Consider the following 14,665-nt stretch of genomic DNA (forward strand, 5'->3'; position numbering starts at 1 on the left):
TATAATCTCTCTGCTTCGATAAGAACACTGTCAGGACAGATTCCTTGAGTAACAAAACCACTTCCAGTTGTTTCGTCTACATCTTTCTTACCTGGCGAAGAACGTAATTCCCACATTTGTCTAGTTTTCTCAAATTCCTGGTCTTTTACTTTTTCTCTCTCCCTCGTTTTGATTCTTCCTTTTGTTTTCTTTTTTTGTTCAGCTTCTTTATCGCATATTGTTGGAAATGGTTGCTCCTGTAATTCTAATAGTGGTTGTGATTCTAACCGTCGTAATTATTCAATATATATACTTATTTCAGTAATAAAATAACTATATCTCATATCTTTTTTTTATCGATCCTATCAAGTTTATTGTCTGTATTTATGGGCTTAATATCAAGATCTGTATTAGTAGAAGAAGTTAATATGTTTATTTGGATCAGGGTTTTGGATTTTCCTAAGTGAATTTTACAGGTTATGGTTTTGGTTTTGCAAACATCAGGGTCATTCTAGAAGGTTAATTTCTATTAGGTAACGTTTATTTTTAGAAAATGTTAATTGTGACCTGAGTTCAAGTAGAGAACTATATAATCTTGTAATTGTGAGGACTTGGTCATCAGTGCTTTAACATCTAGCACTTTTAAGTTGTATTATATGTTGTGACCAGGAGTTTTGAGCTGGAATATTTTTTGGTTCAAATTATTGAATTCAAGTGATTATTTTCTCTGGAAATACAAAAGTGTTCTGATAAAATTCTTGGATAAAGACATTCACTGGAATTTATATTGAATTTGAACCTGGAATTATATTTCTGTGATTCAACAAAGGACTGGTGACACATCAACACTTCAATAGCTACCACATACACGTCATCAGCTTCAGGGATATTTTCTGGACTGTTACTGAATTTTATTCAGGACTTTAAATTACTAGGACTTGTGTCTATAATTCATGGATTATTTAGGGATTTTATTCGCAATACCGTAAGTTTTTTTTCTTCTCATTTTCAGTTTTTGTATTCTAGGGAAAACATTATTTGTTAAATTTTACAAAGCTTGTTGTCTTTCACTCTTTTCTGTTACCTATTTTAAGAGCATAAACTCGTAACAAATTATAATTTGAGGGAAATTATTTATCTGAACTGCTCTTTGGAATTACAAAGTACTCATTGTCTGTTTGGACTAAAACACTATTTTTGGATTGTTGTGACCTCATTTAAAAACATTCTGGATTGTATCATTGTGATGCATTGAGAATATGGGTACATCGGTATATTCAGGGCTATTGGTACATCAGCACATTCAAGACTGGAATTCAGTCTGAACACCACTGGAATTCATTCGGAACATTATACTTTTGGGCTCGTGATAGAACTTTTAGGATTATTAGGGATTTACACAATAACGTAAGTTCCTCTTATATTTTCATGTCATAACTTAGAGAATTAAATTATAGTTTTGAATTTTAATTAACTTATTGTTTTGTTTTATTTTTGTCTTTGCTTTTTATTTCTTTTTTTTTTTGCTTCCTCTGTTACTTGGCTGAAGGCTAGTCTTCGTTCAATAAACTGGCACGTTTGCGCGGTTCTTTAGTGCAAGCTTGCGGAAGTTATCTAAAAGAAATGTTGCATGCTTGTGCAATCCTAATATTGCAATGTACATGCGTATGCAAGCATGCTCATGCCTAAATTACGTAATGAAGAAGCTTACGCAAGCTTGCATAGGCAGACATGTAGAAAAGGCAAGATTGCACAAGCTATCAAATTCAATGAAAGCTTCAATGCTGTAAGAGATATTGCATGAAAAATGATAGCGGACAAATCAAGACTACTGTTTGAGACGATAAAGTTGTTGCGGTTGCTTTAAAAATGAGGTTACATGTAATATCATGCTGAAATAAATAGAAGTAATGAAGCAGATTATATTCGCAAACTGCATGCTTATTTTGAATCTAACTATTAAAAAATAACATAAATATAAAAAAATACACACGTATCCTCAAGAAAGGGATGAAAAAGATTTTATATATAATGATTAGGATGATTGAGGTCATAGTGACAAACCAATATACAATTTTGCATCCATATCGTTCGCTCAAAGTGCAATTTTCATATCATCATTTGCCGTAAAGCACAATATCACTTGAGAATGTTTAGGTGATCTGCTTACATGAATTTCTGTTCATTGTGTAGGCACAAATATAGTCCACAAATCTCTCTACCAGTTCAAGGCCAATTAAGTAATCTTAAGGTATCATTCAAATTTCAACAGTTTTGTGCAAATTGCAAATTTCTCTTGAAATTATTAACTGAAAATTGTCCAATATCTGATCATGGTTTGAGTGAGAACAATGTCTGATATTTTGTTGTAATTCCTTTAGCTTACACATTTTTTTTTAAAAACCTGTTATTTCAACAGATCTTGTTGCATAAAAAATCACTGTTAATATAGAGGATATAAATTATGGTTAGTTTTATCGCAAACATTTTAAAGCTAGCGACATTTTAAACAATACAACACGGTTCTTTGATGTGGTACATTGATAGATTGTCATTGTTTAAATCATGAAAGGATAGCATTTGGCCTATATTTCTTGAAGTCAATGAGTTGTCTTGCCAAGACAGAATAAAGCAAGACAATATATTTTTAGATCTGTCGTTCGCTAAATGAAAGCTGTTTCATTGAGTCTTTTCTACATGAAGCATAGTGTTTTTCTTGCAGAACATTTGCACATAAAGAAAATAAAGGAGCTAGTCGAACATCATGGTTTTGCGCTGCTGGTTATTCTCCCGACTTGAGAGCTGGTGAACTAGGAAGACTTGCCTGGGTGAGGCGATTGCCAGCTGGGCGCTGATCTGCCTGGAGAGATGGCCGGAGACCGCACTCTGCTGGGTATCCATAGCGCCGGCATAGAAGGAAATAGTACTCTGCCCTCTTCGCATAATGTTAAGCATATTAGTCGCCACATCTGGGGTTGCGTTACTGCCGGTATCCCCAAGGCGAGCTTCGAAAACTTGATTAAGCCTTTATCCATAGGATAGGCGCGGAATATGTCGTTCTATCGGTGTTTGTGTGGGTCAGTGAAGTGAACCCACGCATCAACCGTCACGTGGACCAGACCAAAGAAATCCTTTTGGACAACGCGACCATCAACGTGGCCCGCGCTTCTATCCAGATCTGAGCTTCATGGGTCGAGACAAAAACGTGGATTTGGGTCAGCCAGAATAACATGCATTCCAAGCTCTGTACCACCCCAGACCACGCCGGCATCGTCTACCGAACCTTCGCCGTTATCCCCTCAGGTAAAATATATACTGCTCGAGTCTCTATAGTCTCCAATTAAATTCTTGGTTACATCCTTCTTATTGTCTCTGTCGTCGTTCTCTTATTTCCTGCTGTATATGCTTTGGTATCTAGGTAAGCATGATACTTGAATTAACAGCCAAAATATCATACCCTATTTTGATTCGTGAAACTATTTCATGTTCCACTAAATAAATAGTAATCTATGAATGAGCATCTGCCTGATCCCAACCGAATTTGTGTGGTCTCAGCACAGGTAAAGTTTTCTCCAAACTGCGACTGATAAACATTATCCCTAATGTTCTATTATAAAAGTTTACATGAACTATATCACCATTATATTTACGTCTTTATCCAATAATGTCAAACGTTCTGTACCGTCACATATATGCATGTTATATGATTTGCGTTATGTGATGCTTAAATATATCCTTGGTAAACTAATCACACAGTTCCAACCGTCTTGCTTCTGCGTCGTTGCATATTTTTTCGTACGTTTCCTTAAGGCGAGTGTTAATGATCATAACATTTATCTAATGTGATGATCTTCGCTGTGCTCGCTGAGCTTTTCAGTGTCATTTATGTGTTCGCATGACGTTTCACTGTCCTCGCTGGATCTTTCTCTGTTTTCGAGCGGTGACTCATTAAAGTAAGCGATTTAGAATTTCTTGTACAATATCATCCATTGACTTCCTCGGGCTTTTTTATATTCTTAGCCAAATTTGCGCAATGCTCGCTCCAAAGATTAATGTTAATTTATGATGATTTACACGTTTACGTCTTTCAAAATTTATATAGTTTCTATTGGGTCTATTTGACGAATCAATATGACACATTCAAGCTACACAGTGATTTTATCATTTTTAACGGTACAAACCATTGGTCTGGTAATTACATTTTTTTCATTAGCCACATGCGTGAATTCTTTCACAACACCGTATGTATCAAACTGTGTGGTTTATAATAGCATTGTATAGTCCATTGCAGTTCTCTAATAGTGAATCACTTATGTATTACCAGCATATATCATCTGTATGCAGCTCCCTAAACGATACCCATGACATAGTCTCAAACGTGTGTAAAATATTTCCAGTGGGAAAAAGTTATGGGAAATCCCAAGAAGGTTTCGGGATTTAGAAACCGACATTGTGTTGATGATGTTGTTGGCATTACGCCGATTTGTAGTACATGATAGCTATACATGGCGGCCAGAATAACTGGTTGAGGAAGAACCGGTTCAAATCTCGAAAAAATCCACTGAAACAAAGGAAGCTACTGGCAAGTTTTTTCACATACCGAGACTCAATCCCATGGGGACAGACGTGGTTGGGCAGTGAATAGTAAAGGCGAGCATCTTAGACCACTCGGCCAAAGTGACCCACTGTGTGTTTGTGTGTGCTTTTTGTGCATATTCTGGGTAAAAAAGAATTTAGTTCAATTCTTTGTTTCCACATGCATGCACGAATAGTATTATAGTGTTATTGTGTGCCTATGAGAGAGAGTGAGAGAGAGAGAGAGAGAGAGAGAGAGAGAATATTTTTTAGCTGCACGACCGATAAGAGAAGTAAATATACTGTGCCATTTACGAGTGGCGATCACCGATCCGTTTAAATTACTACCAATATACATGTAAAAAAAATGTGTGTACCTTCGCTTGGCTAGAAGCGTACATGTTAGAGAAACACCAGGAAGTAAATTACTGTGTTTGTTAAATATAAAACACCGCGTCACAAAGACTTCTCTCACCTGACATGATCCCACAAAGTCAGCAACGATTGTGAAGTAAACGCATATCACCGCCCCAATCAGGTTCTTCTGTGTCACTTCCGGTAAGTATGACTTATGGCTTATAACCTTAGTAACAGTTTTCCTAACGTCTTTACCATAGTCTTGTCTACTATAAGAGCAACGTGCATTTGTTTGATATAGCATGTGCGTGGTCATTAGATTTTGTATGATATCATGAATGTCAAAGTTATTCAGTCAGTGTGAATAAAAATGTTGATATATTCTCAAACAAACCCCACGAGTTCACTTTAAGTAGCAGACAAAAAAGGTAGAAGTCGATCTGCATGAAAAGGTAATGTACATTATTATATCTAGTGCACTTTACATCCTTTGTATCCCTAGGTATTTTTAGTCAGTCCATAAATCGGTATGCAATTAACAGAGTAGTAGTTAAGGGTGACAATGCAGAGTCCTAATAGACTGATACACCATTTAGTACACACCCATTAAATTCTAAATGTCTGATTTGGCGTACGATACAGATGTTCAGTCTGTGATTCAGTATCGCACACCTAAAATTTCCGTATCGCACATCCAGCCTGGAACTACGTTTGCAGTTTGAACTATTTAATAATAGTCCACTTATACAATAAGGGAAATTATTTATTGCTTTGCAATTTAAAGTCTTCAGAAATGTGACGTTTGTATATTTAAAATATGCAGTCATATTCGTTGCAAAAGGTTTCTTTTGCCGCTGGGGATAATGGCAGAGACCCGTGAGTAGAGACATTAGTTTATGTGCAGTTGACGGTATCTAGGCCGTGAAATTAAAGTTATTTGAGATGGACAACACTGTTTTGGACATACTCTTGTACAATGAGTTCTCAGACAACAGACAGATAGATAAATAGAGAGAGATAGAGAGAGCAAGTACTTTGCCACTGAAATCTTGTATTGATTTTGTTTAAAATCCAGACAAACAAAGAAAGACTCAGGTTAGAAATGCCCCACGTTGAATAATTTTTACTCCATATTAAATTCCGAAGAGACATTCCACAATGTAAATCATCTAAAATACCAATCTTAACTAAAATCCATTTCAGCTTCAGAGTTTGAAAAAATGGTGTGCAGAATTATATTTTTAACGAGCAAGTTTAAGTGGAGAGACTTAGATTTGTCAATTAATATTACCGGGAAATTGATTTTATTTAGTAGTTTTGAGGATAAAACTGACGAATATTTGCAGCATGCAGGTATACATATCACAGTAGCTGTTTTTATTGTAGGGGAATTATATCTTATTACATTGTTGCTGAGACTTTCTCATCACTGGGGCACAAGAAGGAAACTCAAGCTTACGTTTTAAATTTTCGCGGCTGTTCAAATAGAGAAATAAAGAGAACAAAACTAAGCAATATTGTTTAGAATATGCTTTTTAAAATATATCCAAATAAAAATTAACATAAAGAGAATGAATGTACTGTAAATTAATGAACATTCTGTATAAAATGTAATGTATGTAATTACTATTTGTCTGTGGAATTTGCCCTGACATTTGCTTGGAAGTAGAGTGTCTATTCAGTAAGTAGAGGTCACTTACTGGTCCAAAACCCATTTTCCATTTGAGAAGAAAGGCAAAAAATTTCATTGCCTGTGGCTGCAGATTAAATCCATTAATATATCCCATACACCATTTTTTGTTTCAATTCAAAGCTAAAGAGTAAATCCATATCTACACTGCAGACAGACTGACGATGCAATTGCACAGTATATTTGTAGGTCTAGCCTTGATTACGTACAGCACTGTACTACAATATATTTTATAACGTCCAAATACCTAATTCAATTTTTTAAGTATGCACTTAAGAAAAATAGAAGAATGTGTGAATATTATTTAAAAAAGTTCTGTTCTCAATTTTTACACATACAACTTCTGAATTCAAGAAAAAATGAAAGCCAGTTTTGGATGAATGCTGAAGAAGACAAATATTGCAGTATTTTTGTATAGAAACAATTTAAAGACAGGACAAAATTTTATTTTCAAAATGGAATTTGAAGTTAGAAATTAACAAAAACATTCTAAGTGTTACTCAGTGGGGGGGGGGGGGGAGAATCATACAAAATAGGCACAAAACACCTTAGAAAATCAACACTTGCCTCTCTCAGCCAACTCATACTCTCGTCAACAACAAATAATGAAGACTGACAATTAGTTTGTTTTAGTAAAAACGATATCTCCAGTTGTAACATGGTTACAGAGAAATACACATAACTATAGCCAACGCTCAACGCTGTCTGCTCGTCATGCTATTGATGAATTCTACATCAGCACATTGATACCTCTTTGTCAAAATTAGGTTAGGATTTAAAACTTTGCCGTCATTGATACGTTCATTCATGTCGAAGAAAATTTGCAATAACTTTAAACTTGAAACGCAGAGTCTTTGTACATGAAAAGAAACGAATAATTTTATTCGTAGCTACGTAAAATAACCCCCCAAAACATGTCAACCGCGGAGAATATTGGAAGCTTGCAAGAGGCGATTGTGGGAATCGAAAGAGTTAATCAGTGAAATTAAAGAAAACCGTTGGTGTGATTGCAAAATGTATCCATTTACTTGAGGAAGACGTCAGAGCGGCAAATGAGACACTTCTATAACCATCGCCACCACCTGTGTACGAATTAATGATAAAAACACTACAGCAACATTGTAATCATCAAGCACGACAGTGAATCTTTTAAAATCCTATATTTGCCGCTCTTTGCGTACACTCTAACGTTGGTGCTAGAAATACCATCGAAGATAAATAATGTTATGGACCAAGTGGGTGGGTGTTAAAATTACCAGGCATAAACAAACCGCTCGCGAGGGGTGGGAATATTATTCCTTAATGCATATCGAGTTGGAGATTTAGACAAAGGCAAAGCAATGTTTTCAAGACATCTGAAAAAATAGAGGATGGAAAACCTGCAAAACGCCTTCCCATGCAGAAAGCACGTCCACGCGAACCTGAATCCGAACACGAATTGGTAGACGCACCCGAACCCGAACCTGGACCAAAGCACAAATCAACAAGAAAAGAAACAAGGAGAAGACCTTGGTGGAATGTGTGACCAACGCGACCTTGAGGATCGGTTGAAAACACTCGTAGGATTGGTTCGCGTGAGCAATAACGCACCAGAAACCATTAACATCATGGACGCGGGGTGTTTTGCTCGTTGATGCACGAACTTGTTGAAGCCATATATATGATGTATATTACGAAATCAATGATGAATTCTGGGGCGATTAAAACATTTCGTGCTTTACGCAAAATCGATGATGCGATGCAACGTTTTGATCTTATTAACAAAACCAGAATTGTATGTGACTTTTTCTAGATCAGTCACCACGGAGGAAGGTCACACACTAAAGGTCGCACAATCATCACTTCGCGTGTATAACAGTTGGCTTAATATTCGATTGCAGCCGATTAAAGGTCTTCCCGCGAGTAACTCATTTGTATTTTCTCCAGATGGTAGCGTAACATGGAATGTTGCTGAATTTCTCTCTTACGCATACATTATTACCTTAATCAATGAAGATCCAACACATAATTTCTTTGGTGACTGACAAAGACTCAAAAATCTATATAAACGAATGCGAGATCAACTTCACCTCTGTGGTCTCGATTGAATTTCCACAGTACGCGGTTGAAAATGAATGGTCGTCGTTGAGAACGGCTCTTGTTTGACCTGAAGATATTGATGAAATTCCTGAGGATAAACAAATCTAAAGTGCAGGGCCCAAAGAGTATCCGTGCCATATCTCACTAGACGTTGCTAGGATTGCCTCAACGATTGGGGTTAATTTGCTCTTTGATGTTATCAGTGGTAGTTACGAAAGCGGAAACCCTCCCAGGGTTATATATTTTGGGCTCCCCCCGAATTTTTCCCCGAGAACATTGTTGTCTATGTCATAATGGTCGGTTGGTAGATATTCAATGTATTCTAGAAGATCAGGACATCCGCGGAGAAATATTGACGATACAACTGTCAGTTAGAGACCGACCTGATATTTAAATACAATGACGTCGTACGTGCATGTGTAATACCCGTGTGTGTTATTAACGTGAGAAAACCGATTAACGTTATATGTAACGGAACTGGTCTTGGCGATATTGTCCAAGGATATAGGCACACCAAAGGCACTCGCGATCTTGTCTTCGCGCGCAGGATCAATCGCTAAACTAGATCCATTGTGAGTCGTTGATAGCATCAAAGAGGTTGTTGCGGATCGGTTAAAAAATGTGGAATTGTAATCGATTCAGTCCACTCGAGATCGACATCCACGATTAGTGACAAGAGCAGCACCAAAGGCTGAACCAAAGTTTCCAGTTACACTTCAGTAGACTGCGGAAATGCCAGCCAGATTATTAAAATCATCAATGAAGCCTTTTCAGAACGTAGAGCTGGTTCGTTGATTGCAAATTTGACAATGGAAAGCTGACTATGGTTGTCTGTCAAAATGTATTAGACGTAAATAATGATGTATAAGTAAACACAATAGCAGCATTCAGCGATACACATGATACGACATCATTTGCCACTGCCTTTGTTGGTAGATAGTAGCAAAAGAGATTGTTTGTATTATTCATGCCCGGCTAGGGTTCCTGGTCAATGAAATTATTGCAGGACACGTCGAGATTTTTTCTTTCGTGTGAGGCTTTTTAGGAAATTGAGGGAGAACTTACGCAGAACGACAGTAATGCTTATGTTGACAATACCCGATGTTGAGTTTGTTGCAACGGAATTATGGCGTTTTTCAATAGCGCAAGTTATTTTATCTGTGGAAAGAAAATAAAACCTATTCTCGACAATGTTGACGTTGTCACGACTATTCTCGGACTCTCCAGATACATCGACGATTGCAGAAAATCCGCTGGCCATACTATGATATTTATCAAAGATACATCCGATAATGCAGATAATAAAGCGAATATAACTCTGCGACCTCAATATCGTGTTGGCGATACATGCAAATGTAAGCGATATGATAAATAACACCAGCTCAAATTTCAATGCTGCATTTCTAACTCGTCTACTACAACTTCTTGAAGGCTCATAGTTGAATTTTACAGAGGTATCAGCGAGGTTGCTTTTGGATCTAAACTCACGGTCACGTTATTCCGTAGTTGAATTGGCAACATTAACATTGCGGATGCTTGTGCTGATCTTGAGCTGACCACAGGGTATCGTGTTTTGTCGTATATGAAGTCTGGAACCATGTTAACACTGTTTCTCGCACATGCAACAGAATCGCACCAGCAACCCATGTTCACCGCACCAAAACACGTATTCCAGGTGTTTCAAGCATTCGAGATGGTGACCAAACCCTACCTATTAAGATTATATTTAATGATACAGAAGTGACTGAAATTTCTCTGTGTTTAAATTGTCCTATGGAACCCTCTGAACAAAGTTTGTTTAACTTCACAGACAATCAAGTCGTACGTGCATATCGCACTCTGTGGTCGTACCTGCTCCACCATCAAGACAATGACACGAGTTTGCAGATTTAACAGCACGACTGCCGTACAATGTACCCGATTTGTAACTTTTCATTAAAACGCCTGGAATTGTTCTGGTAGTCTGTTGTCGACATATAAGTTCATGCATGCGTAGGTACGGCTTCAGGAGACGGTAATACAAACTTTGTTGTTATCCTGTCCTACAAGACTCTGTTGTTGGATGGCATGGAAGGCCAAAATTTGGTCCTTGACGCGCATGTGAAAAATTCATACAATCGTAATAACATCTGTTATGTTTTCAAATAATGATGTTCAATCACAAGTTACGGTTAATAGTGAGTGCAATACGAAACGATTACGGGGTCACACTGAGGCTTTTTGCAACAAAGTTAACTGGAATTGTCTCCGTGGGCCTGACCCAAGAACAACATAGTCAGCTTAATACAGCCAGTCAAAGAACATCTCAGTGACGTTACATTTATCCAAGTAAGTGGTGACGCAGCTGAGAAAGACGTGGAATATTTCCATTCCTTGTGGCCATTCCACTGTTGTAATCGGCTGAGGATTCTGCAGTTGCAAAAGCGGCCGCGTTAATGGCAGTTGGAACTGCGTCTGGAATGGTTTAGAAAAAGGCAGTTTGAGGCCCGCATAGTCTCTCGTAGAAAAATAAAAAGGAAAATGTTTTCGTTTATCAAGGTAGACTCAGAATAACCTCAGGCAGAGGTCTTCAACTACCCGGTACGACTGGAGAATGACTTCTCATTTGACCAATTTCGATTTACTCTCTACCATAAAGTCCGTCAAGTATTTTCGAGGTGGTTTTATGGGTGATGAACTTATATAAACCATTCCCTTCACGAGTTAAACCCGCGTCATCAGCCCGGACTCATCAACAGGACCAGGGCCTCATTGGTTGGCATTCGACAATTGTTACATTTGACTCGACGGGCCCTATATGCGGAAATCTTGTTATTAAATACTGCATGCAGTTGAGTGTTCACCAACCCACCAAACGCAAACTGTTTTTCTGCCATCACACGCTTTGAACATATACAATACACCCACAATAATATATGACCTGAAAGAATTTCAAGATGTTAATTTGCTTGCCGTTTGACTACATGTAGTGGCCCGATTAGTCATCTTTTCATGGCATGGAATAAAAACCAATGGTATATCATCGGCACATTCAAGTTTGGAATTCATTCGGAACACTATACGTTTGAACTTCTGATAGCAAATTAAGGGATTACTTGAGATTTAGTTCACAATGCTGTAAATTCCGTTTACATGTTCACTTTGAAACTTAGAGAAATAAATTATTTGTTTATTTTACTAAACTTATTATTACGACGACAGACAGATAGATAGATAGAACTGCAAAGAACTATTATCTCAAAATATGGGTAAGATTTTAAATGATATAAACAATAACAAACTTAATGAATACGTGGAAATAATTACTGATATTTACCACAATGCAGCATGCACAATGAAGACAATCAAGAGAAAGCAAACCCTAGCGGTGACATCTCCAAGAAGATTTGTTAAATGTCAGCCTTGGTTTGACATAAATTGCACAACCGCCAAAAACAGACAGTATATCTAAAACAGTTCAGATAAAGGTACAAATGAATCACTTGAAGATTATGCATTTTATATAAACCTCTTACAAGAAGCAAGCAAATGCAATATGAATTAAAACAAAATATAGCCTTTATCTGCATTATACTCTAAAAATTCACAACTTTTCTAGCGCTTTGTAAAGAACCCAGGTACTGGTATGCACAGCAGTATCACGTTTGCAACTTGGTATGAATATTTTTTGGGAATTATTTTATTTTTCAAGTTCTGTTGACCAGATACAGGAAAATGAAAACAATCAACTAATTCATGAGACTATAGGCAGAACAATGACTGGAGAAGAGGTAGCCTAGCACTGAGTAAACTGAAACATAACAAAGCTGGGGTAATAGATGATTTATCCAGCGACTTCTTTATATCTGCGGGCAACATAAAAGCACCGATATTAAAAATATTATTTAGCAAAATATTCGATGTTGGGTATTATCCAGAACATTGGTCAACGGCTGTCATCATACCAATTTTGAAGAAAGAGGATGCAAATGAACCCTCCATTTACAGAGGCATTAGTCCGCTACCTGTATTAAGCAAAGTGTTTACATCGATTGTAGATAGGATACATTAATGGGTGTAGGAAAGCGAATTCCTGGGTGAACAGCAAGCAGGATTTAGAGCTGGGTATTCTACAGCAGATAATATATTTATATTATATACATTAATTTGTAAATTTAAGACAACGTAGATGGATATCCTAGACTATTTTAATTGTAAGCGTCCAGACAGATGTAAAAAGATGGATATCCTAGACTAGTTTAATTGTAAGCGTCCAGACAGATGTAAAAAGATGGATATCCTAGACTAGTTTAATTGTAAGCGTCCAGACAGATGTAAAAAGATGGATATCCTAGACAAGTTTAATTGTAAGCGTCCAGACAGATGTAAAAAGATGGATATCCTAGACAAGTTTAATTGTAAGCGTCCAGACAGATGTAAAAAGATGGATATCCTAGACAAGTTTAATTGTAAGCGTCCAGACAGATGTAAAAAGATGGATATCCTAGACTAGTTTAATTCTAAGCATCCAGACAGATATAAAAAGATGGATATCTTAGACCAGTTTAATTTTAAGCATCCAGACAGATATAAAAAGATGGATATCCTAGACTAGTTTAATTGTAAGCATCTATGCAGTATTTATTGACTATGAAACAACCTTTGATAGGATAGAGACGTTTGCTGTACCAAAAACTAGTTAGTGAAAATATTAGTGAAAAATGTTAAGATTCATTCGGGAAATTTATAATGATGTAAAAGCATGTGTTAAGTCCAACAATCTTATTACCGATATGTTTAATTTGCCTTTGGGCGTACGCCAAGGTTGTGTTTTATCGCCTTTACTCTTTTTCTTTATTTTGAAAGACTTAAAACCCTTGTAGCTGAAGGAAGCAGGGGAGTGTTGATAGAAACCTAATAACTATTTTTACTGTTGTATGCAGACGTTTTGATTGTCTTGGCTGACACTGCTCACCAGTTGCAAAAAAGGCTCAATAGGCTGCATACATTTTATTTAAAGTGGAAATTAAAAAAGAAAATGGAAACACAAGGGTGGTTGTATTTCGCAGAGGTGGCTATCTCATAATTTACAAAACCTGGTACTATGGCCATACAGAGGTAATGAATGAATCATTGTAAGTATTTATTATCCATATTTTCTTCAATATCTCTTGGTATATGTGCCAGAAAACTCTATCCTTGCCGGCGATGAAGGCTATGCATATTTTGCAGCAAAGTCTTTAAAAATGTGGCAGATTACCCGTAACTCGATTGCTTCGTCTGTTTGACGTGAAGGTATCTCCCATCCTTAACTATGGGACTGAAGTTTGGGGGTTTTACGATGCCAATGATATTGAAAAAGCTCATTTATCATTTTGTAAATATATTCTTGGTACAGCCAAGTGTATTCCAAATTCATTCGTACATAACGAATTACGAAGAATTAGTATGCAGTAAATAAGATATAAACGTATTTGGAAATATTGGCTAAGAATAATGAAAATGCCGGAAGACAGATATCCTAAACAATGCAACAATTTACAGTTAAGATGGGGTACAAATTGTAATTGCTGGGCCAACAATGTTAAAAAGCGTCTATTTACATTCGAATTCGGCAATGTTTGGTGTACTCAGGACGTAAATGATGACAATATATTTCTTAGATTGTTCAGCCAGAGATATGAATATATTTTAGGCAAAAGCTGCAGGATGAGACTAAGTCGATGGAACGACTGCGTTTCTATAGGCCATTGGAAGTAGAATTCACTTGACAAAGATACCTAGAATTGTTGGGAGATAGCGATTTTTGTTATATAATCACTATGCATAGAGTGGGGAACTTGCCAATCAGAGGTAACACATAAAAATATGAAAGTATTTGCTGTGTGGAAAGATTGTGTCAAATTTATAACATTAACATATAAAACGAATTCCATTTTATTACTGCTTGTCCGCTATATGGAGATATACGAAGAAAATATTTACCCTTACCATTAAATATAAAAA

The 14,665-nt window shown here is 36.7% G+C and overlaps 1 protein-coding gene across 2 annotated transcripts in view; it reads left to right on the top strand.

Annotated features, from left to right (window-relative positions):
- Positions 1-4,990: 4,990 nt before the first annotated feature.
- LOC149784899 (uncharacterized) overlaps positions 4,991-14,665 on the top strand; it is a 42,526-nt gene continuing 32,851 nt past the window's right edge. The window contains exon 1 of one of the 2 annotated variants that reach the window (XM_089978488.1): positions 4,991-5,112. The gene's annotated coding sequence lies outside the window, so the exon portion shown is untranslated. The remainder of the gene's footprint in view (positions 5,113-14,665) is intronic. The other variant, XM_089978486.1, reaches the window with a different exon arrangement.

The sequence above is a fragment of the Sinohyriopsis cumingii genome, chromosome 13 (assembly GCF_028554795.1).
Source record: "Sinohyriopsis cumingii isolate HCF-2022 chromosome 13, ASM2855479v2, whole genome shotgun sequence".
NCBI classification, from domain to species: Eukaryota; Metazoa; Mollusca; class Bivalvia; order Unionida; family Unionidae; genus Sinohyriopsis; species Sinohyriopsis cumingii.